The sequence below is a fragment of the Protomyctophum bolini genome (genome assembly GCF_963924005.1).
Source record: "Protomyctophum bolini genome assembly, chromosome: 4".
In the NCBI taxonomy this organism is placed as follows: domain Eukaryota; kingdom Metazoa; phylum Chordata; class Actinopteri; order Myctophiformes; family Myctophidae; genus Protomyctophum; species Protomyctophum bolini.
This window is the reverse complement of record NC_137865.1, coordinates 43128458-43153683: the sequence shown is the minus strand read 5'-3', so window position 1 is coordinate 43153683 and position 25226 is coordinate 43128458. Positions and strand designations below refer to the sequence as shown.

Here is a 25226-nt window from a genome sequence, read left to right as displayed (position 1 = left end):
AAAAACGGTGGGTTATAGCCCATGTTTTTTGAAATTTTGAAAAAAAAAGTTAGCCTCGTTTCTCATCATTTTGGACCGTGGGCTATAGCCCATATCGTACGGCATACTATGGCACGCCGTTTTTCATCATTTTTGAGGATTTGAAAAAAATGAAAAATGAAAAAAACGGTGGGTTATAGCCCATGTTTTTTGAAATTTTGAAAAAAAAAGTTAGCCTCGTTTCTCATCATTTTGGACCGTGGGCTATAGCCCATATCGTACGGCATACTATGGCACGCCGTTTTTCATCATTTTTGAGGATTTGAAAAAAATGAAAAATGAAAAAAACGGTGGGTTATAGCCCATGTTTTTTGAAATTTTGGAAAAAAAAGTTAGCCTCGTTTCTCATCATTTTGGACCGTGGGCTATAGCCCATATCGTACGGCATACTATGGCACGCCGTTTTTCATCATTTTTGAGGATTTGAAAAAAAATGAAAAATGAAAAAAACGGTGGGTTATAGCCCATGTTTTTTGAAATTTTGAAAAAAAAAAGTTAGCCTCGTTTCTCATCATTTTGGACCGTGGGCTATAGCCCATATCGTACGGCATACTATGGCACGCCGTTTTTCATCATTTTTGAGGATTTGAAAAAAATGAAAAATGAAAATAACGGTGGGTTATAGCCCATGTTTTTTGAAATTTTGAAAAAAAAAGTTAGCCTCGTTTCTCATCATTTTGGACCGTAGGCTATAGCCCATATCGTACGGCATACTATGGCACGCCGTTTTTCATCATTTTTGAGGATTTGAAAAAAATGAAAAATGAAAAAAACGGTGGGTTATAGCCCATGTTTTTTGAAATTTTGAAAAAAAAAGTTAGCCTCGTTTCTCATCATTTTGGACCGTGGGCTATAGCCCATATCGTACGGCATACTATGGCACGCCGTTTTTCATCATTTTTGAGGATTTGAAAAAAATGAAAAATGAAAAAAACGGTGGGTTATAGCCCATGTTTTTTGAAATTTTGAAAAAAAAAGTTAGCCTCGTTTCTCATCATTTTGGACCGTGGGCTATAGCCCATATCGTACGGCATACTATGGCACGCCGTTTTTCATCATTTTTGAGGATTTGAAAAAAATGAAAAATGAAAATAACGGTGGGTTATAGCCCATGTTTTTTGAAATTTTGAAAAAATAAGTTAGCCTCGTTTCTCATCATTTTGGACCGTGGGCTATAGCCCATATCGTACGGCATACTATGGCACGCCGTTTTTCATCATTTTTGAGGATTTGAAAAAAATGAAAAATGAAAATAACGGTGGGTTATAGCCCATGTTTTTTGAAATTTTGAAAAAAAAAGTTAGCCTCGTTTCTCATCATTTTGGACCGTGGGCTATAGCCCATATCGTACGGCATACTATGGCACGCCGTTTTTCATCATTTTTGAGGATTTGAAAAAAATGAAAAATGAAAAAAACGGTGGGTTATAGCCCATGTTTTTTGAAATTTTGAAAAAAAAAGTTAGCCTCGTTTCTCATCATTTTGGACCGTGGGCTATAGCCCATATCGTACGGCATACTATGGCACGCCGTTTTTCATCATTTTTGAGGATTTGAAAAAAATGAAAAATGAAAAAAACGGTGGGTTATAGCCCATGTTTTTTGAAATTTTGAAAAAAAAAGTTAGCCTCGTTTCTCATCATTTTGGACCGTGGGCTATAGCCCATATCGTACGGCATACTATGGCACGCCGTTTTTCATCATTTTTGAGGATTTGAAAAAAATGAAAAATGAAAAAAACGGTGGGTTATAGCCCATGTTTTTTGAAATTAAAAAAAAAAAGTTAGCCTCGTTTCTCATCATTTTGGACCGTGGGCTATAGCCCATATCGTACGGCATACTATGGCACGCCGTTTTTCATCATTTTTGAGGATTTGAAAAAAATGAAAAATGAAAAAAAACGGTGGGTTATAGCCCATGTTTTTTGAAATTTTGAAAAAAAAAGTTAGCCTCGTTTCTCATCATTTTGGACCGTGGGCTATAGCCCATATCGTACGGCATACTATGGCACGCCGTTTTTCATCATTTTTGAGGATTTGAAAAAAATGAAAAATGAAAAACACGGTGGGTTATAGCCCATGTTTTTTGAAATTTTGAAAAAAAAAGTTAGCCTCGTTTCTCATCATTTTGGACCGTGGGCTATAGCCCATATCGTACGGCATACTATGGCACGCCGTTTTTAATCATTTTTGAGGATTTGAAAAAAATGAAAAATGAAAAAAACGGTGGGTTATAGCCCATGTTTTTTGAAATTTTGAAAAAAAAAAGTTAGCCTCGTTTCTCATCATTTTGGACCGTGGGCTATAGCCCATATCGTACGGCATACTATGGCACGCCGTTTTTCATCATTTTTGAGGATTTGAAAAAAATGAAAAAAACGGTGGGTTATAGCCCATGTTTTTTGAAATTTTGAAAAAAAAAGTTAGCCTCGTTTCTCATCATTTTGGACCGTGGGCTATAGCCCATATCGTACGGCATACTATGGCACGCCGTTTTTCATCATTTTTGAGGATTTGAAAAAAATGAAAAAAACGGTGGGTTATATCCCATGTTTTTTGAAATTTTTAAAAAAAAAGTTAGCCTCGTTTCTCATCATTTTGGACCGTGGGCTATAGCCCATATCGTACGGCATACTATGGCACGCCGTTTTTCATCATTTTTGAGGATTTGAAAAAAATGAAAAATGAAAAAAAACGGTGGGTTATAGCCCATGTTTTTTGAAATTTTGAAAAAAAAAGTTAGCCTCGTTTCTCATCATTTTGGACCGTGGGCTATAGCCCATATCGTACGGCATACTATGGCACGCCGTTTTTCATCATTTTTGAGGATTTGAAAAAAATGAAAAATGAAAAAAACGGTGGGTTATAGCCCATGTTTTTTGAAATTTTGAAAAAAAAAGTTAGCCTCGTTTCTCATCATTTTGGACCGTGGGCTATAGCCCATATCGTACGGCATACTATGGCACGCCGTTTTTCATCATTTTTGAGGATTTGAAAAAAATGAAAAATGAAAAAAACGGTGGGTTATAGCCCATGTTTTTTGAAATTTTGAAAAAAAAAGTTAGCCTCGTTTCTCATCATTTTGGACCGTGGGCTATAGCCCATATCGTACGGCATACTATGGCACGCCGTTTTTCATCATTTTTGAGGATTTGAAAAAAATGAAAAATGAAAAAAACGGTGGGTTATAGCCCATGTTTTTTGAAATTTTGAAAAAAAAAGTTAGCCTCGTTTCTCATCATTTTGGACCGTGGGCTATAGCCCATATCGTACGGCATACTATGGCACGCCGTTTTTCATCATTTTTGAGGATTTGAAAAAAATGAAAAATGAAAAAAACGGTGGGTTATAGCCCATGTTTTTTGAAATTTTGAAAAAAAAATTAGCCTCGTTTCTCATCATTTTGGACCGTGGGCTATAGCCCATATCGTACGGCATACTATGGCACGCCGTTTTTCATCATTTTTGAGGATTTGAAAAAAATGAAAAATGAAAAAAACGGTGGGTTATAGCCCATGTTTTTTGAAATTTTGAAAAAATAAGTTAGCCTCGTTTCTCATCATTTTGGACCGTGGGCTATAGCCCATATCGTACGGCATACTATGGCACGCCGTTTTTCATCATTTTTGAGGATTTGAAAAAAATGAAAAATGAAAAAAACGGTGGGTTATAGCCCATGTTTTTTGAAATTTTGAAAAAAAAAGTTAGCCTCGTTTCTCATCATTTTGGACCGTGGGCTATAGCCCATATCGTACGGCATACTATGGCACGCCGTTTTTCATCATTTTTGAGGATTTGAAAAAAATGAAAAATGAAAAAAACGGTGGGTTATAGCCCATGTTTTTTGAAATTTTGAAAAAAAAAGTTAGCCTCGTTTCTCATCATTTTGGACCGTGGGCTATAGCCCATATCGTACGGCATACTATGGCACGCCGTTTTTCATCATTTTTGAGGATTTGAAAAAAATGAAAAATGAAAAAAACGGTGGGTTATAGCCCATGTTTTTTGAAATTTTGAAAAAAAAAGTTAGCCTCGTTTCTCATCATTTTGGACCGTGGGCTATAGCCCATATCGTACGGCATACTATGGCATGCCGTTTTTCATCATTTTTGAGAATTTGAAAAAAATGAAAAATGAAAAAAACGGTGGGTTATAGCCCATGTTTTTTGAAATTTTGAAAAAAAATGTTAGCCTCGTTTCTCATCATTTTGGACCGTGGGCTATAGCCCATATCGTACGGCATACTATGGCACGCCGTTTTTCATCATTTTTGAGGATTTGAAAAAAATGAAAAATGAAAAAAACGGTGGGTTATAGCCCATGTTTTTTGAAATTTTGAAAAAATAAGTTAGCCTCGTTTCTCATCATTTTGGACCGTGGGCTATTATAGCCCATATCGTACGGCATACTATGGCACGCCGTTTTTCATCATTTTTGAGGATTTGAAAAAAATGAAAAATGAAAAAAACGGTGGGTTATAGCCCATGTTTTTTGAAATTTTGAAAAAAAAAGTTAGCCTCGTTTCTCATCATTTTGGACCGTGGGCTATAGCCCATATCGTACGGCATACTATGGCACGCCGTTTTTCATCATTTTTGAGGATTTGAAAAAAATGAAAAATGAAAAAAACGGTGGGTTATAGCCCATGTTTTTTGAAATTTTGGAAAAAAAAGTTAGCCTCGTTTCTCATCATTTTGGACCGTGGGCTATAGCCCATATCGTACGGCATACTATGGCACGCCGTTTTTCATCATTTTTGAGGATTTGAAAAAAATGAAAAATGAAAAAAACGGTGGGTTATAGCCCATGTTTTTTGAAATTTTGAAAAAAAAAGTTAGCCTCGCTTCTCATCATTTTGGACCGTGGGCTATAGCCCATATCGTACGGCATACTATGGCACGCCGTTTTTCATCATTTTTGAGGATTTGAAAAAAATGAAAAATGAAAAAAACGGTGGGTTATAGCCCATGTTTTTTGAAATTTTGAAAAAATAAGTTAGCCTCGTTTCTCATCATTTTGGACCGTGGGCTATAGCCCATATCGTACGGCATACTATGGCACGCCGTTTTTCATCATTTTTGAGGATTTGAAAAAAATGAAAAATGAAAAAAACGGTGGGTTATAGCCCATGTTTTTGAAATTTTGAAAAAAAAAGTTAGCCTCGTTTCTCATCATTTTGGACCGTGGGCTATAGCCCATATCGTACGGCATACTATGGCACGCCGTTTTTCATCATTTTTGAGGATTTGAAAAAAATGAAAAATGAAAAAAACGGTGGGTTATAGCCCATGTTTTTTGAAATTTTGAATAAAAAGTTAGCCTCGTTTCTCATCATTTTGGACCGTGGGCTATAGCCCATATCGTACGGCATACTATGGCACGCCGTTTTTCATCATTTTTGAGGATTTGAAAAAAATGAAAATGAAAAAAACGGTGGGTTATAGCCCATGTTTTTTGAAATTTTGAAAAAAAGAAGTTAGCCTCGTTTCTCATCATTTTGGACCGTGGGCTATAGCCCATATCGTACGGCATACTATGGCACGCCGTTTTTCATCATTTTTGAGGATTTGAAAAAAATGAAAAATGAAAAAAACGGTGGGTTATAGCCCATGTTTTTTTAAATTTTGAAAAAAAAAGTTAGCCTCGTTTCTCATCATTTTGGACCGTGGGCTATAGCCCATATCGTACGGCATACTATGGCACGCCGTTTTTCATCATTTTTGAGGATTTGAAAAAAACGGTGGGTTATAGCCCATGTTTTTTGAAATTTTGAAAAAAAAGTTAGCCTCGTTTCTCATCATTTTGGACCGTGGGCTATAACCCATATCGTACGGCATACTATGGCACGCCGTTTTTCATCATTTTTGAGGATTTGAAAAAAATGAAAAATGAAAAAAACGGTGGGTTATAGCCCATGTTTTTTGAAATTTTGAAAAAAAAAGTTAGCCTCGTTTCTCATCATTTTGGACCGTGGGCTATAGCCCATATCGTACGGCATACTATGGCACGCCGTTTTTCATCATTTTTGAGGATTTGAAAAAAATGAAAAATGAAAAAAACGGTGGGTTATAGCCCATGTTTTTTGAAATTTTGGAAAAAAAAGTTAGCCTCGTTTCTCATCATTTTGGACCGTGGGCTATAGCCCATATCGTACGGCATACTATGGCACGCCGTTTTTCATCATTTTTGAGGATTTGAAAAAAATGAAAAATGAAAAAAACGGTGGGTTATAGCCCATGTTTTTTGAAATTTTGAAAAAAAAAGTTAGCCTCGTTTCTCATCATTTTGGACCGTGGGCTATAGCCCATATCGTACGGCATACTATGGCACGCCGTTTTTCATCATTTTTGAGGATTTGAAAAAAATGAAAAATGAAAAAAACGGTGGGTTATAGCCCATGTTTTTGAAATTTTGAAAAAAAAAGTTAGCCTCGTTTCTCATCATTTTGGACCGTGGGCTATAGCCCATATCGTACGGCATACTATGGCACGCCGTTTTTCATCATTTTTGAGGATTTGAAAAAAATGAAAAATGAAAAAAACGGTGGGTTATAGCCCATGTTTTTTGAAATTTTGAATAAAAAGTTAGCCTCGTTTCTCATCATTTTGGACCGTGGGCTATAGCCCATATCGTACGGCATACTATGGCACGCCGTTTTTCATCATTTTTGAGGATTTGAAAAAAATGAAAATGAAAAAAACGGTGGGTTATAGCCCATGTTTTTTGAAATTTTGAAAAAAAGAAGTTAGCCTCGTTTCTCATCATTTTGGACCGTGGGCTATAGCCCATATCGTACGGCATACTATGGCACGCCGTTTTTCATCATTTTTGAGGATTTGAAAAAAACGGTGGGTTATAGCCCATGTTTTTTGAAATTTTGAAAAAAAAAGTTAGCCTCGTTTCTCATCATTTTGGACCGTGGGCTATAACCCATATCGTACGGCATACTATGGCACGCCGTTTTTCATCATTTTTGAGGATTTGAAAAAAATGAAAAATGAAAAAAACGGTGGGTTATAGCCCATGTTTTTTGAAATTTTGAAAAAAAAAGTTAGCCTCGTTTCTCATCATTTTGGACCGTGGGCTATAGCCCATATCGTACGGCATACTATGGCATGCCGTTTTTCATCATTTTTGAGGATTTGAAAAAAATGAAAAATGAAAAAAACGGTGGGTTATAGCCCATGTTTTTTTAAATTTTGAAAAAAAAAGTTAGCCTAGTTTCTCATCATTTTGGACCGTGGGCTATAACCCATATCGTACGGCATACTATGGCACGCCGTTTTTCATCATTTTTGAGGATTTGAAAAAAATGAAAAATGAAAAAAACGGTGGGTTATAGCCCATGTTTTTTGAAATTTTGAAAAAAAAAGTTAGCCTCGTTTCTCATCATTTTGGACCGTGGGCTATAGCCCATATCGTACGGCATACTATGGCACGCCGTTTTTCATCATTTTTGAGGATTTGAAAAAAATGAAAAATGAAAAAAACGGTGGGTTATAGCCCATGTTTTTTGAAATTTTGAAAAAAAAAGTTAGCCTCGTTTCTCATCATTTTGGACCGTGGGCTATAGCCCATATCGTACGGCATACTATGGCACGCCGTTTTTCATCATTTTTGAGGATTTGAAAAAAATGAAAAATGAAAAAAAACGGTGGGTTATAGCCCATGTTTTTTGAAATTTTGAAAAAAAAAGTTAGCCTCGTTTCTCATCATTTTGGACCGTGGGCTATAGCCCATATCGTACGGCATACTATGGCACGCCGTTTTTCATCATTTTTGAGGATTTGAAAAAAATGAAAAATGAAAAAAACGGTGGGTTATAGCCCATGTTTTTTGAAATTTTGAAAAAAAAAGTTAGCCTCGTTTCTCATCATTTTGGACCGTGGGCTATAGCTAATATCGTACGGCATACTATGGCACGCCGTTTTTCATCATTTTTGAGGATTTGAAAAAAATGAAAAATGAAAAAAACGGTGGGTTATAGCCCATGTTTTTTGAAATTTTGAAAAAAAAAGTTAGCCTCGTTTCTCATCATTTTGGACCGTGGGCTATAGCCCATATCGTACGGCATACTATGGCACGCCGTTTTTCATCATTTTTGAGGATTTGAAAAAAACGGTGGGTTATAGCCCATGTTTTTTGAAATTTTGAAAAAAAAAGTTAGCCTCGTTTCTCATCATTTTGGACCGTGGGCTATAGCCCATATCGTACGGCATACTATGGCACGCCGTTTTTCATCATTTTTGAGGATTTGAAAAAAATGAAAAATGAAAAAAACGGTGGGTTATAGCCCATGTTTTTTGAAATTTTGAAAAAAAAAGTTAGCCTCGTTTCTCATCATTTTGGACCGTGGGCTATAGCCCATATCGTACGGCATACTATGGCACGCCGTTTTTCATCATTTTTGAGGATTTGAAAAAAATGAAAAATGAAAATAACGGTGGGTTATAGCCCATGTTTTTTGAAATTTTGAAAAAATAAGTTAGCCTCGTTTCTCATCATTTTGGACCGTGGGCTATAGCCCATATCGTACGGCATACTATGGCACGCCGTTTTTCATCATTTTTGAGGATTTGAAAAAAATGAAAAATGAAAATAACGGTGGGTTATAGCCCATGTTTTTTGAAATTTTGAAAAAAAAAGTTAGCCTCGTTTCTCATCATTTTGGACCGTGGGCTATAGCCCATATCGTACGGCATACTATGGCACGCCGTTTTTCATCATTTTTGAGGATTTGAAAAAAATGAAAAATGAAAAAAACGGTGGGTTATAGCCCATGTTTTTTGAAATTTTGAAAAAAAAAGTTAGCCTCGTTTCTCATCATTTTGGACCGTGGGCTATAGCCCATATCGTACGGCATACTATGGCACGCCGTTTTTCATCATTTTTGAGGATTTGAAAAAAATGAAAAATGAAAAAAACGGTGGGTTATAGCCCATGTTTTTTGAAATTTTGAAAAAATAAGTTAGCCTCGTTTCTCATCATTTTGGACCGTGGGCTATAGCCCATATCGTACGGCATACTATGGCACGCCGTTTTTCATCATTTTTGAGGATTTGAAAAAAATGAAAAATGAAAAAAACGGTGGGTTATAGCCCATGTTTTTTGAAATTAAAAAAAAAAAGTTAGCCTCGTTTCTCATCATTTTGGACCGTGGGCTATAGCCCATATCGTACGGCATACTATGGCACGCCGTTTTTCATCATTTTTGAGGATTTGAAAAAAATGAAAAATGAAAAAAAACGGTGGGTTATAGCCCATGTTTTTTGAAATTTTGAAAAAAAAAGTTAGCCTCGTTTCTCATCATTTTGGACCGTGGGCTATAGCCCATATCGTACGGCATACTATGGCACGCCGTTTTTCATCATTTTTGAGGATTTGAAAAAAATGAAAAATGAAAAACACGGTGGGTTATAGCCCATGTTTTTTGAAATTTTGAAAAAAAAAGTTAGCCTCGTTTCTGATTTGAAAAAAATGAAAAATGAAAAAAACGGTGGGTTATAGCCCATGTTTTTTGAAATTTTGAAAAAAAAAGTTAGCCTCGTTTCTCATAATTTTGGACCGTGGGCTATAGCCCATATCGTACGGCATACTATGGCACGCCGTTTTTCATCATTTTTGAGGATTTGAAAAAAATGAAAAATGAAAAAAACGGTGGGTTATAGCCCATGTTTTTTGAAATTTTGAAAAAAAAAGTTAGCCTCGTTTCTCATAATTTTGGACCGTGGGCTATAGCCCATATCGTACGGCATACTATGGCACGCCGTTTTTCATCATTTTTGAGGATTTGAAAAAAATGAAAAATGAAAAAAACGGTGGGTTATAGCCATGTTTTTTTTAATTTTGAAAAAAAAAGTTAGCCTCGTTTCTCATCATTTTGGACCGTGGGCTATAGCCCATATCGTACGGCATACTATGGCACGCCGTTTTTCATCATTTTTGAGGATTTGAAAAAAATTAAAAATGAAAAAAACGGTGGGTTATAGCCCATGTTTTTTGATATTTTGAAAAAAAAAGTTAGCCTCGTTTCTCATCATTTTGGACCGTGGGCTATAGCCCATATCGTACGGCATACTATGGCACGCCGTTTTTCATCATTTTTGAGGATTTGAAAAAATGAAAAATGAAAAAAACGGTGGGTTATAGCCCATGTTTTTAGAAATTTTGAAAAAAAAAGTTAGCCTCGTTTCTCATCATTTTGGACCGTGGGCTATAGCCCATATCGTACGGCATACTATGGCACGCCGTTTTTCATCATTTTTGAGGATTTGAAAAAAATGAAAAATGAAAAAAACGGTGGGTTATAGCCCATGTTTTTTGAAATTTTGAAAAAAAAAGTTAGCCTCGTTTCTCATCATTTTGGACCGTGGGCTATAGCCCATATCGTACGGCATACTATGGCACGCCGTTTTTCATCATTTTTGAGGATTTGAAAAAAATGAAAAATGAAAAAAACGGTGGGTTATAGCCCATGTTTTTTGAAATTTTGAAAAAAAAAGTTAGCCTCGTTTCTCATCATTTTGGACCGTGGGCTATAGCCCATATCGTACGGCATACTATGGCACGCCGTTTTTCATCATTTTTGAGGATTTGAAAAAAATGAAAAATGAAAAAAACGGTGGGTTATAGCCCATGTTTTTTGAAATTTTGAAAAAAAAAGTTAGCCTCGTTTCTCATCATTTTGGACCGTGGGCTATAGCCCATATCGTACGGCATACTATGGCACGCCGTTTTTCATCATTTTTGAGGATTTGAAAAAAATGAAAAATGAAAAAAACGGTGGGTTATAGCCCATGTTTTTTGAAATTTTGAAAAAAAAAGTTAGCCTCGTTTCTCATAATTTTGGACCGTGGGCTATAGCCCATATCGTACGGCATACTATGGCACGCCGTTTTTCATCATTTTTGAGGATTTGAAAAAAATGAAAAATGAAAAAAACGGTGGGTTATAGCCCATGTTTTTTGAAATTTTGAAAAAAAAAGTTAGCCTCGTTTCTCATAATTTTGGACCGTGGGCTATAGCCCATATCGTACGGCATACTATGGCACGCCGTTTTTCATCATTTTTGAGGATTTGAAAAAAATGAAAAATGAAAAAAACGGTGGGTTATAGCCCATGTTTTTTGAAATTTTGAAAAAAAAAGTTAGCCTCGTTTCTCATAATTTTGGACCGTGGGCTATAGCCCATATCGTACGGCATACTATGGCACGCCGTTTTTCATCATTTTTGAGGATTTGAAAAAATGAAAAATGAAAAAAACGGTGGGTTATAGCCCATGTTTTTTGAAATTTTGAAAAAAAAAGTTAGCCTCGTTTCTCATCATTTTGGACCGTGGGCTATAGCCCATATCGTACGGCATACTATGGCACGCCGTTTTTCATCATTTTTGAGGATTTGAAAAAAATGAAAAATGAAAAAAACGGTGGGTTATAGCCCATGTTTTTTGAAATTTTGAAAAAAAAAGTTAGCCTCGTTTCTCATAATTTTGGACCGTGGGCTATAGCCCATATCGTACGGCATACTATGGCACGCCGTTTTTCATCATTTTTGAGGATTTGAAAAAAATGAAAAATGAAAAAAACGGTGGGTTATAGCCCATGTTTTTTGAAATTTTGAAAAAAAAAGTTAGCCTCGTTTCTCATAATTTTGGACCGTGGGCTATAGCCCATATCGTACGGCATACTATGGCACGCCGTTTTTCATCATTTTTGAGGATTTGAAAAAAATGAAAAATGAAAAAAACGGTGGGTTATAGCCCATGTTTTTTGAAATTTTGAAAAAAAAAGTTAGCCTCGTTTCTCATAATTTTGGACCGTGGGCTATAGCCCATATCGTACGGCATACTATGGCACGCCGTTTTTCATCATTTTTGAGGATTTGAAAAAAATGAAAAATGAAAAAAACGGTGGGTTATAGCCCATGTTTTTTGAAATTTTGAAAAAAAAAGTTAGCCTCGTTTCTCATCATTTTGGACCGTGGGCTATAGCCCATATCGTACGGCATACTATGGCACGCCGTTTTTCATCATTTTTGAGGATTTGAAAAAAATGAAAAATGAAAAAAACGGTGGGTTATAGCCCATGTTTTTTGAAATTTTGAAAAAAAAAGTTAGCCTCGTTTCTCATCATTTTGGACCGTGGGCTATAGCCCATATCGTACGGCATACTATGGCACGCCGTTTTTCATCATTTTTGAGGATTTGAAAAAAATGAAAAATGAAAAAAACGGTGGGTTATAGCCCATGTTTTTTGAAATTTTGAAAAAAAAAGTTAGCCTCGTTTCTCATCATTTTGGACCGTGGGCTATAGCCCATATCGTACGGCATACTATGGCACGCCGTTTTTCATCATTTTTGAGGATTTGAAAAAAATGAAAAATGAAAAAAACGGTGGGTTATAGCCCATGTTTTTTGAAATTTTGAAAAAAAAAAGTTAGCCTCGTTTCTCATCATTTTGGACCGTGGGCTATAGCCCATATCGTACGGCATACTATGGCACGCCGTTTTTCATCATTTTTGAGGATTTGAAAAAAATGAAAAATGAAAAAAACGGTGGGTTATAGCCCATGTTTTTTGAAATTTTGAAAAAAAAAGTTAGCCTCGTTTCTCATCATTTTGGACCGTGGGCTATAGCCCATATCGTACGGCATACTATGGCACGCCGTTTTTCATCATTTTTGAGGATTTGAAAAAAATGAAAAATGAAAAAAACGGTGGGTTATAGCCCATGTTTTTTGAAATTTTGAAAAAAAAAGTTAGCCTCGTTTCTCATCATTTTGGACCGTGGGCTATAGCCCATATCGTACGGCATACTATGGCACGCCGTTTTTCATCATTTTTGAGGATTTGAAAAAAATGAAAAATGAAAAAAACGGTGGGTTATAGCCCATGTTTTTTGAAATTTTGAAAAAAAAAGTTAGCCTCGTTTCTCATCATTTTGGACCGTGGGCTATAGCCCATATCGTACGGCATACTATGGCACGCCGTTTTTCATCATTTTTGAGGATTTGAAAAAAATGAAAAATGAAAAAAACGGTGGGTTATAGCCCATGTTTTTTGAAATTTTGAAAAAAAAAGTTAGCCTCGTTTCTCATCATTTTGGACCGTGGGCTATAGCCCATATCGTACGGCATACTATGGCACGCCGTTTTTCATCATTTTTGAGGATTTGAAAAAAATGAAAAATGAAAAAAACGGTGGGTTATAGCCCATGTTTTTTGAAATTTTGAAAAAAAAAGTTAGCCTCGTTTCTCATCATTTTGGACCGTGGGCTATAGCCCATATCGTACGGCATACTATGGCACGCCGTTTTTCATCATTTTTGAGGATTTGAAAAAAATGAAAAATGAAAAAAACGGTGGGTTATAGCCCATGTTTTTTGAAATTTTGAAAAAAAAAGTTAGCCTCGTTTCTCATCATTTTGGACCGTGGGCTATAGCCCATATCGTACGGCATACTATGGCACGCCGTTTTTCATCATTTTTGAGGATTTGAAAAAAATGAAAAATGAAAAAAAACGGTGGGTTATAGCCCATGTTTTTTTTAATTTTGAAAAAAAAAGTTAGCCTCGTTTCTCATCATTTTGGACCGTGGGCTATAGCCCATATCGTACGGCATACTATGGCACGCCGTTTTTCATCATTTTTGAGGATTTGAAAAAAATTAAAAATGAAAAACACGGTGGGTTATAGCCCATGTTTTTTGATATTTTGAAAAAAAAAGTTAGCCTCGTTTCTCATCATTTTGGACCGTGGGCTATAGCCCATATCGTACGGCATACTATGGCACGCCGTTTTTCATCATTTTTGAGGATTTGAAAAAAATGAAAAATGAAAAAAACGGTGGGTTATAGCCCATGTTTTTTTTAATTTTGAAAAAAAAAGTTAGCCTCGTTTCTCATCATTTTGGACCGTGGGCTATAGCCCATATCGTACGGCATACTATGGCACGCCGTTTTTCATCATTTTTGAGGATTTGAAAAAAATTAAAAATGAAAAAAACGGTGGGTTATAGCCCATGTTTTTTGATATTTTGAAAAAAAAAGTTAGCCTCGTTTCTCATCATTTTGGACCGTGGGCTATAGCCCATATCGTACGGCATACTATGGCACGCCGTTTTTCATCTTTTTTGAGGATTTGAAAAAAATGAAAAATGAAAAAAACGGTGGGTTATAGCCCATGTTTTTAGAAATTTTGAAAAAAAAAGTTAGCCTCGTTTCTCATCATTTTGGACCGTGGGCTATAGCCCATATCGTACGGCATACTATGGCACGCCGTTTTTCATCATTTTTGAGGATTTGAAAAAAATGAAAAATGAAAAAAACGGTGGGTTATAGCCCATGTTTTTTGAAATTTTGAAAAAAAAAGTTAGCCTCGTTTCTCATCATTTTGGACCGTGGGCTATAGCCCATATCGTACGGCATACTATGGCACGCCGTTTTTCATCATTTTTGAGGATTTGAAAAAAATGAAAAATGAAAAAAACGGTGGGTTATAGCCCATGTTTTTTGAAATTTTGAAAAAAAAAGTTAGCCTCGTTTCTCATCATTTTGGACCGTGGGCTATAGCCCATATCGTACGGCATACTATGGCACGCCGTTTTTCATCATTTTTGAGGATTTGAAAAAAATTAAAAATGAAAAACACGGTGGGTTATAGCCCATGTTTTTTGATATTTTGAAAAAAAAAGTTAGCCTCGTTTCTCATCATTTTGGACCGTGGGCTATAGCCCATATCGTACGGCATACTATGGCACGCCGTTTTTCATCATTTTTGAGGATTTGAAAAAAATGAAAAATGAAAAAAACGGTGGGTTATAGCCCATGTTTTTTTTAATTTTGAAAAAAAAAGTTAGCCTCGTTTCTCATCATTTTGGACCGTGGGCTATAGCCCATATCGTACGGCATACTATGGCACGCCGTTTTTCATCATTTTTGAGGATTTGAAAAAAATTAAAAATGAAAAAAACGGTGGGTTATAGCCCATGTTTTTTGATATTTTGAAAAAAAAAGTTAGCCTCGTTTCTCATCATTTTGGACCGTGGGCTATAGCCCATATCGTACGGCATACTATGGCATGCCGTTTTTCATCATTTTTGAGGATTTGAAAAAAATGAAAAATGAAAAAAACGGTGGGTTATAGCCCATGTTTTTAGAAATTTTGAAAAAAAAAGTTAGCCTCGTTTCTCATCATTTTGGACCGTGGGCTATAGCCCATATCGTACGGCATACTATGGCACGCCGTTTTTCATCATTTTTGAGGATTTGAAAAAAATGAAAAATGAAAAAAACGGTGGGTTATAGCCCATGTTTTTTGAAATTTTGAAAAAAAAAGTTAGCCTCGTTTCTCATCATTTTGGACCGTGGGCTATAGCCCATATCGTACGGCATACTATGGCACGCCGTTTTTCATCATTTTTGAGGATTTGAAAAAAATGAAAAATGAAAAAAACGGTGGGTTATAGCCCATGTTTTTTGAAATTTTGAAAAAAAAAGTTAGCCTCGTTTCTCATCATTTTGGACCGTGGGCTATAGCCCATATCGTACGGCATACTATGGCACGCCGTTTTTCATCATTTTTGAGGATTTGAAAAAAATGAAAAATGAAAAAAACGGTGGGTTATAGCCCATGTTTTTTGAAATTTTGAAAAAAAAAGTTAGCCTCGTTTCTCATCATTTTGGACCGTGGGCTATAGCCCATATCGTACGGCATACTATGGCACGCCGTTTTTCATCATTTTTGAGGATTTGAAAAAAATGAAAAATGAAAAAAACGGTGGGTTATAGCCCATGTTTTTTGAAATTTTGAAAAAAAAAGTTAGCCTCGTTTCTCATCATTTTGGACCGTGGGCTATAGCCCATATCGTACGGCATACTATGGCACGCCGTTTTTCATCATTTTTGAGGATTTGAAAAAAATGAAAAATGAAAAAAACGGTGGGTTATAGCCCATGTTTTTTGAAATTTTGAAAAAAAAAGTTAGCCTCGTTTCTCATCATTTTGGACCGTGGGCTATAGCCCATATCGTACGGCATACTATGGCACGCCGTTTTTCATCATTTTTGAGGATTTGAAAAAAATGAAAAATGAAAAAAACGGTGGGTTATAGCCCATGTTTTTTGAAATTTTGAAAAAAAAGGTTAGCCTCGTTTCTCATAATTTTGGACCGTGGGCTATAGCCCATATCGTACGGCATACTATGGCACGCCGTTTTTCATCATTTTTGAGGATTTGAAAAAAATGAAAAATTAAAAAAACGGTGGGTTATAGCCCATGTTTTTTTTAATTTTGAAAAAAAAAGTTAGCCTCGTTTCTCATCATTTGGACCGTGGGCTATAGCCCATATCGTACGGCATACTATGGCACGCCGTTTTTCATCATTTTTGAGGATTTGAAAAAAATTAAAAATGAAAAAAACGGTGGGTTATAGCCCATGTTTTTTGATATTTTGAAAAAAAAAGTTAGCCTCGTTTCTCATCGATTTTGGACCGTGGGCTATAGCCCATATCGTACGGCATACTATGGCACGCCGTTTTTCATCATTTTTGAGGATTTGAAAAAAATGAAAAATGAAAAAAACGGTGGGTTATAGCCCATGTTTTTTGAAATTTTGAAAAAAAAAGTTAGCCTCGTTTCTCATCATTTTGGACCGTGGGCTATAGCCCATATCGTACGGCATACTATGGCACGCCGTTTTTCATCATTTTTGAGGATTTGAAAAAAATGAAAAATGAAAAAAACGGTGGGTTATAGCCCATGTTTTTTGAAATTTTGAAAAAAAAGTTAGCCTCGTTTCTCATCATTTTGGACCGTGGGCTATAGCCCATATCGTACGGCATACTATGGCACGCCGTTTTTCATCATTTTTGAGGATTTGAAAAAAATGAAAAATGAAAAAAACGGTGGGTTATAGCCCATGTTTTTTGAAATTTTGAAAAAAAAAGTTAGCCTCGTTTCTCATCATTTTGGACCGTGGGCTATAGCCCATATCGTACGGCATACTATGGCACGCCGTTTTTCATCATTTTTGAGGATTTGAAAAAAATGAAAAATGAAAAAAACGGTGGGTTATAAGCCCATGTTTTTTGAAATTTTGAAAAAAAAAGTTAGCCTCGTTTCTCATCATTTTGGACCGTGGGCTATAGCCCATATCGTACGGCATACTATGGCACGCCGTTTTTCATCATTTTTGAGGATTTGAAAAAAATGAAAAATGAAAAAAACGGTGGGTTATAGCCATGTTTTTTGAAATTTTGAAAAAAAAGTTAGCCTCGTTTCTCATCATTTTGGACCGTGGGCTATAGCCCATATCGTACGGCATACTATGGCACGCCGTTTTTCATCATTTTTGAGGATTTGAAAAAAATGAAAAATGAAAAAAACGGTGGGTTATAGCCCATGTTTTTTGAAATTTTGAAAAAAAAAGTTAGCCTCGTTTCTCATCATTTTGGACCGTGGGCTATAGCCCATATCGTACGGCATACTATGGCACGCCGTTTTCATCATTTTTGAGGATTTGAAAAAAATGAAAAATGAAAAAAACGGTGGGTTATAGCCCATGTTTTTTGAAATTTTGAAAAAAAAAGTTAGCCTCGTTTCTCATCATTTTGGACCGTGGGCTATAGCCCATATCGTACGGCATACTATGGCACGCCGTTTTTCATCATTTTTGAGGATTTGAAAAAAATGAAAAATGAAAAAAACGGTGGGTTATAGCCCATGTTTTTTGAAATTTTGAAAAAAAAAGTTAGCCTCGTTTCTCATCATTTTGGACCGTGGGCTATAGCCCATATCGTACGGCATACTATGGCACGCCGTTTTTCATCATTTTTGAGGATTTGAAAAAAATGAAAAATGAAAAAAACGGTGGGTTATAGCCCATGTTTTTTGAAATTTTGAAAAAAAAAGTTAGCCTCGTTTCTCATAATTTTGGACCGTGGGCTATAGCCCATATCGTACGGCATACTATGGCACGCCGTTTTTCATCATTTTTGAGGATTTGAAAAAAATGAAAAATGAAAAAAACGGTGGGTTATAGCCCATGTTTTTTGAAATTTTGAAAAAAAAAGTTAGCCTCGTTTCTCATAATTTTGGACCGTGGGCTATAGCCCATATCGTACGGCATACTATGGCACGCCGTTTTTCATCATTTTTGAGGATTTGAAAAAAATGAAAAATGAAAAAAACGGTGGGTTATAGCCCATGTTTTTTTTAATTTTGAAAAAAAAAGTTAGCCTCGTTTCTCATCATTTTGGACCGTGGGCTATAGCCCATATCGTACGGCATACTATGGCACGCCGTTTTTCATCATTTTTGAGGATTTGAAAAAAATTAAAAATGAAAAAAACGGTGGGTTATAGCCCATGTTTTTTGATATTTTGAAAAAAAAAGTTAGCCTCGTTTCTCATCATTTTGGACCGTGGGCTATAGCCCATATCGTACGGCATACTATGGCACGCCGTTTTTCATCATTTTTGAGGATTTGAAAAAAATGAAAAATGAAAAAAACGGTGGGTTATAGCCCATGTTTTTAGAAATTTTGAAAAAAAAAGTTAGCCTCGTTTCTCATCATTTTGGACCGTGGGCTATAGCCCATATCGTACGGCATACTATGGCACGCCGTTTTTCATCATTTTTGAGGATTTGAAAAAAATGAAAAATGAAAAAAACGGTGGGTTATAGCCCATGTTTTTTGAAATTTTGAAAAAAAAAGTTAGCCTCGTTTCTCATCATTTTGGACCGTGGGCTATAGCCCATATCGTACGGCATACTATGGCACGCCGTTTTTCATCATTTTTGAGGATTTGAAAAAAATGAAAAATGAAAAAAACGGTGGGTTATAGCCCATGTTTTTTGAAATTTTGAAAAAAAAAGTTAGCCTCGTTTCTCATCATTTTGGACCGTGGGCTATAGCCCATATCGTACGGCATACTATGGCACGCCGTTTTTCATCATTTTTGAGGATTTGAAAAAAATGAAAAATGAAAAAAACGGTGGGTTATAGCCCATGTTTTTTGAAATTTTGAAAAAAAAAGTTAGCCTCGTTTCTCATCATTTTGGACCGTGGGCTATAGCCCATATCGTACGGCATACTATGGCACGCCGTTTTTCATCATTTTTGAGGATTTGAAAAAAATGAAAAATGAAAAAAACGGTGGGTTATAGCCCATGTTTTTTGAAATTTTGAAAAAAAAAGTTAGCCTCGTTTCTCATAATTTTGGACCGTGGGCTATAGCCCATATCGTACGGCATACTATGGCACGCCGTTTTTCATCATTTTTGAGGATTTGAAAAAATGAAAAATGAAAAAAACGGTGGGTTATAGCCCATGTTTTTTGAAATTTTGAAAAAAAAAGTTAGCCTCGTTTCTCATAATTTTGGACCGTGGGCTATAGCCCATATCGTACGGCATACTATGGCACGCCGTTTTTCATCATTTTTGAGGATTTGAAAAAAATGAAAAATGAAAAAAACGGTGGGTTATAGCCCATGTTTTTTGAAATTTTGAAAAAAAAAGTTAGCCTCGTTTCTCATCATTTTGGACCGTGGGCTATAGCCCATATCGTACGGCATACTATGGCACGCCGTTTTTCATCATTTTTGAGGATTTGAAAAAAATGAAAAATGAAAAAAACGGTGGGTTATAGCCCATGTTTTTTGAAATTTTGAAAAAAAAAGTTAGCCTCGTTTCTCATCATTTTGGACCGTGGGCTATAGCCCATATCGTACGGCATACTATGGCACGCCGTTTTTCATCATTTTTGAGGATTTGAAAAAAATGAAAAATGAAAAAAACGGTGGGTTATAGCCCATGTTTTTGAAATTTTGAAAAAAAAAGTTAGCCTCGTTTCTCATCATTTTGGACCGTGGGCTATAGCCCATATCGTACGGCATACTATGGCACGCCGTTTTTCATCATTTTTGAGGATTTGAAAAAAATGAAAAATGAAAAAAACGGTGGGTTATAGCCCATGTTTTTTGAAATTTTGAAAAAAAAAGTTAGCCTCGTTTCTCATAATTTTGGACCGTGGGCTATAGCCCATATCGTACGGCATACTATGGCACGCCGTTTTTCATCATTTTTGAGGATTTGAAAAAAATGAAAAATGAAAAAAACGGTGGGTTATATCCCATGTTTTTTTTAATTTTGAAAAAAAAAGTTAGCCTCGTTTCTCATCATTTTGGACCGTGGGCTATAGCCCATATCGTACGGCATACTATGGCACGCCGTTTTTCATCATTTTTGAGGATTTGAAAAAAATTAAAAATGAAAAAAACGGTGGGTTATAGCCCATGTTTTTTGATATTTTGAAAAAAAAAGTTAGCCTCGTTTCTCATCATTTTGGACCGTGGGCTATAGCCCATATCGTACGGCATACTATGGCACGCCGTTTTTCATCATTTTTGAGGATTTGAAAAAAATGAAAAATGAAAAAAACGGTGGGTTATAGCCCATGTTTTTAGAAATTTTGAAAAAAAAAGTTAGCCTCGTTTCTCATCATTTTGGACCGTGGGCTATAGCCCATATCGTACGGCATACTATGGCACGCCGTTTTTCATCATTTTTGAGGATTTGAAAAAAATGAAAAATGAAAAAAACGGTGGGTTATAGCCCATGTTTTTTGAAATTTTGAAAAAAAAAGTTAGCCTCGTTTCTCATCATTTTGGACCGTGGGCTATAGCCCATATCGTACGGCATACTATGGCACGCCGTTTTTCATCATTTTTGAGGATTTGAAAAAAATGAAAAATGAAAAAAACGGTGGGTTATAGCCCATGTTTTTTGAAATTTTGAAAAAAAAAGTTAGCCTCGTTTCTCATCATTTTGGACCGTGGGCTATAGCCCATATCGTACGGCATACTATGGCACGCCGTTTTTCATCATTTTTGAGGATTTGAAAAAAATGAAAAATGAAAAAAACGGTGGGTTATAGCCCATGTTTTTTGAAATTTTGAAAAAAAAAGTTAGCCTCGTTTCTCATCATTTTGGACCGTGGGCTATAGCCCATATCGTACGGCATACTATGGCACGCCGTTTTTCATCATTTTTGAGGATTTGAAAAAAATGAAAAATGAAAAAAACGGTGGGTTATAGCCCATGTTTTTTGAAATTTTGGAAAAAAAAGTTAGCCTCGTTTCTCATAATTTTGGACCGTGGGCTATAGCCCATATCGTACGGCATACTATGGCACGCCGTTTTTCATCATTTTTGAGGATTTGAAAAAAATGAAAAATGAAAAAAACGGTGGGTTATAGCCCATGTTTTTTGAAATTTTGAAAAAAAAAGTTAGCCTCGTTTCTCATAATTTTGGACCGTGGGCTATAGCCCATATCGTACGGCATACTATGGCACGCCGTTTTTCATCATTTTTGAGGATTTGAAAAAAATGAAAAATGAAAAAAACGGTGGGTTATAGCCCATGTTTTTTGAAATTTTGAAAAAAAAAGTTAGCCTCGTTTCTCATCATTTTGGACCGTGGGCTATAGCCCATATCGTACGGCATACTATGGCACGCCGTTTTTCATCATTTTTGAGGATTTGAAAAAAATGAAAAATGAAAAAAACGGTGGGTTATAGCCCATGTTTTTTGAAATTTTGAAAAAAAAAGTTAGCCTCGTTTCTCATCATTTTGGACCGTGGGCTATAGCCCATATCGTACGGCATACTATGGCACGCCGTTTTTCATCATTTTTGAGGATTTGAAAAAAATGAAAAATGAAAAAAACGGTGGGTTATAGCCCATGTTTTTTGAAATTTTGAAAAAAAAAGTTAGCCTCGTTTCTCATCATTTTGGACCGTGGGCTATAGCCCATATCGTACGGCATACTATGGCACGCCGTTTTTCATCATTTTTGAGGATTTGAAAAAAATGAAAAATGAAAAAAACGGTGGGTTATAGCCCATGTTTTTTGAAATTTTGAAAAAAAAAGTTAGCCTCGTTTCTCATAATTTTGGACCGTGGGCTATAGCCCATATCGTACGGCATACTATGGCACGCCGTTTTTCATCATTTTTGAGGATTTGAAAAAAATGAAAAATGAAAAAAACGGTGGGTTATAGCCCATGTTTTTTGAAATTTTGAAAAAAAAAGTTAGCCTCGTTTCTCATAATTTTGGACCGTGGGCTATAGCCCATATCGTACGGCATACTATGGCACGCCGTTTTTCATCATTTTTGAGGATTTGAAAAAAATGAAAAATGAAAAAAACGGTGGGTTATAGCCCATGTTTTTTGAAATTTTGAAAAAAAGAGTTAGCCTCGTTTCTCATCATTTTGGACCGTGGGCTATAGCCCATATCGTACGGCATACTATGGCACGCCGTTTTTCATCATTTTTGAGGATTTGAAAAAAATGAAAAATGAAAAAAACGGTGGGTTATAGCCCATGTTTTTTGAAATTTTGAAAAAAAAAGTTAGCCTCGTTTCTCATCATTTTGGACCGTGGGCTATAGCCCATATCGTACGGCATACTATGGCACGCCGTTTTTCATCATTTTTGAGGATTTGAAAAAAATGAAAAATGAAAAAAACGGTGGGTTATAGCCCATGTTTTTTGAAATTTTGAAAAAAAAAGTTAGCCTCGTTTCTCATCATTTTGGACCGTGGGCTATAGCCCATATCGTACGGCATACTATGGCACGCCGTTTTTCATCATTTTTGAGGATTTGAAAAAAATGAAAAATGAAAAAAACGGTGGGTTATAGCCCATGTTTTTTGAAATTTTGAAAAAAAAGTTAGCCTCGTTTCTCATAATTTTGGACCGTGGGCTATAGCCCATATCGTACGGCATACTATGGCACGCCGTTTTTCATCATTTTTGAGGATTTGAAAAAAATGAAAAATGAAAAAAACGGTGGGTTATAGCCCATGTTTTTTGAAATTTTGAAAAAAAAAGTTAGCCTCGTTTCTCATCATTTTGGACCGTGGGCTATAGCCCATATCGTACGGCATACTATGGCACGCCGTTTTTCATCATTTTTGAGGATTTGAAAAAAATGAAAAATGAAAAAAACGGTGGGTTATAGCCCATGTTTTTTGAAATTTTGAAAAAAAAGTTAGCCTCGTTTCTCATCATTTTGGACCGTGGGCTATAGCCCATATCGTACGGCATACTATGGCACGCCGTTTTTCATCATTTTTGAGGATTTGAAAAAAATGAAAAATGAAAAAAACGGTGGGTTATAGCCCATGTTTTTTGAAATTTTGAAAAAAAAAGTTAGCCTCGTTTCTCATCATTTTGGACCGTGGGCTATAGCCCATATCGTACGGCATACTATGGCACGCCGTTTTTCATCATTTTTGAGGATTTGAAAAAAATGAAAAATGAAAAAAACGGTGGGTTATAGCCCATGTTTTTTGAAATTTTGAAAAAAAAAGTTAGCCTCGTTTCTCATAATTTTGGACCGTGGGCTATAGCCCATATCGTACGGCATACTATGGCACGCCGTTTTTCATCATTTTTGAGGATTTGAAAAAAATGAAAAATGAAAAAAACGGTGGGTTATAGCCCATGTTTTTTGAAATTTTGAAAAAAAAAGTTAGCCTCGTTTCTCATAATTTTGGACCGTGGGCTATAGCCCATATCGTACGGCATACTATGGCACGCCGTTTTTCATCATTTTTGAGGATTTGAAAAAAATGAAAAATGAAAAAAACGGTGGGTTATAGCCCATGTTTTTTTAATTTTGAAAAAAAAAGTTAGCCTCGTTTCTCATCATTTTGGACCGTGGGCTATAGCCCATATCGTACGGCATACTATGGCACGCCGTTTTTCATCATTTTTGAGGATTTGAAAAAAATTAAAAATGAAAAAAACGGTGGGTTATAGCCCATGTTTTTTGATATTTTGAAAAAAAAAGTTAGCCTCGTTTCTCATCATTTTGGACCGTGGGCTATAGCCCATATCGTACGGCATACTATGGCACGCCGTTTTTCATCATTTTTGAGGATTTGAAAAAAATGAAAAATGAAAAAAACGGTGGGTTATAGCCCATGTTTTTAGAAATTTTGAAAAAAAAAGTTAGCCTCGTTTCTCATCATTTTGGACCGTGGGCTATAGCCCATATCGTACGGCATACTATGGCACGCCGTTTTTCATCATTTTTGAGGATTTGAAAAAAATGAAAAATGAAAAAAACGGTGGGTTATAGCCCATGTTTTTTGAAATTTTGAAAAAAAAAGTTAGCCTCGTTTCTCATCATTTTGGACCGTGGGCTATAGCCCATATCGTACGGCATACTATGGCACGCCGTTTTTCATCATTTTTGAGGATTTGAAAAAAATGAAAAATGAAAAAAACGGTGGGTTATAGCCCATGTTTTTTGAAATTTTGAAAAAAAAAGTTAGCCTCGTTTCTCATCATTTTGGACCGTGGGCTATAGCCCATATCGTACGGCATACTATGGCACGCCGTTTTTCATCATTTTTGAGGATTTGAAAAAAATGAAAAATGAAAAAAACGGTGGGTTATAGCCCATGTTTTTTGAAATTTTGAAAAAAAAAGTTAGCCTCGTTTCTCATCATTTTGGACCGTGGGCTATAGCCCATATCGTACGGCATACTATGGCACGCCGTTTTTCATCATTTTTGAGGATTTGAAAAAAATGAAAAATGAAAAAAACGGTGGGTTATAGCCCATGTTTTTTGAAATTTTGAAAAAAAAAGTTAGCCTCGTTTCTCATAATTTTGGACCGTGGGCTATAGCCCATATCGTACGGCATACTATGGCACGCCGTTTTTCATCATTTTTGAGGATTTGAAAAAAATGAAAAATGAAAAAACGGTGGGTTATAGCCCATGTTTTTTGAAATTTTGAAAAAAAAAGTTAGCCTCGTTTCTCATAATTTTGGACCGTGGGCTATAGCCCATATCGTACGGCATACTATGGCACGCCGTTTTTCATCATTTTTGAGGATTTGAAAAAAATGAAAAATGAAAAAAACGGTGGGTTATAGCCCATGTTTTTTGAAATTTTGAAAAAAAAAGTTAGCCTCGTTTCTCATCATTTTGGACCGTGGGCTATAGCCCATATCGTACGGCATACTATGGCACGCCGTTTTTCATCATTTTTGAGGATTTGAAAAAAATGAAAAATGAAAAAAACGGTGGGTTATAGCCCATGTTTTTTGAAATTTTGAAAAAAAAAAGTTAGCCTCGTTTCTCATCATTTTGGACCGTGGGCTATAGCCCA

General features: G+C 35.9%; 1 protein-coding gene across 1 annotated transcript in view; it reads right to left on the bottom strand.

Annotated features, from left to right (window-relative positions):
• The window catches only part of LOC308314612 (patatin-like phospholipase domain-containing protein 2), a gene marked incomplete at both ends in the record, with an annotated part of 50590 nt that overhangs the window by 3739 nt on the left and 21625 nt on the right, over nt 1-25226 (bottom strand). The window lies entirely within an intron of this gene.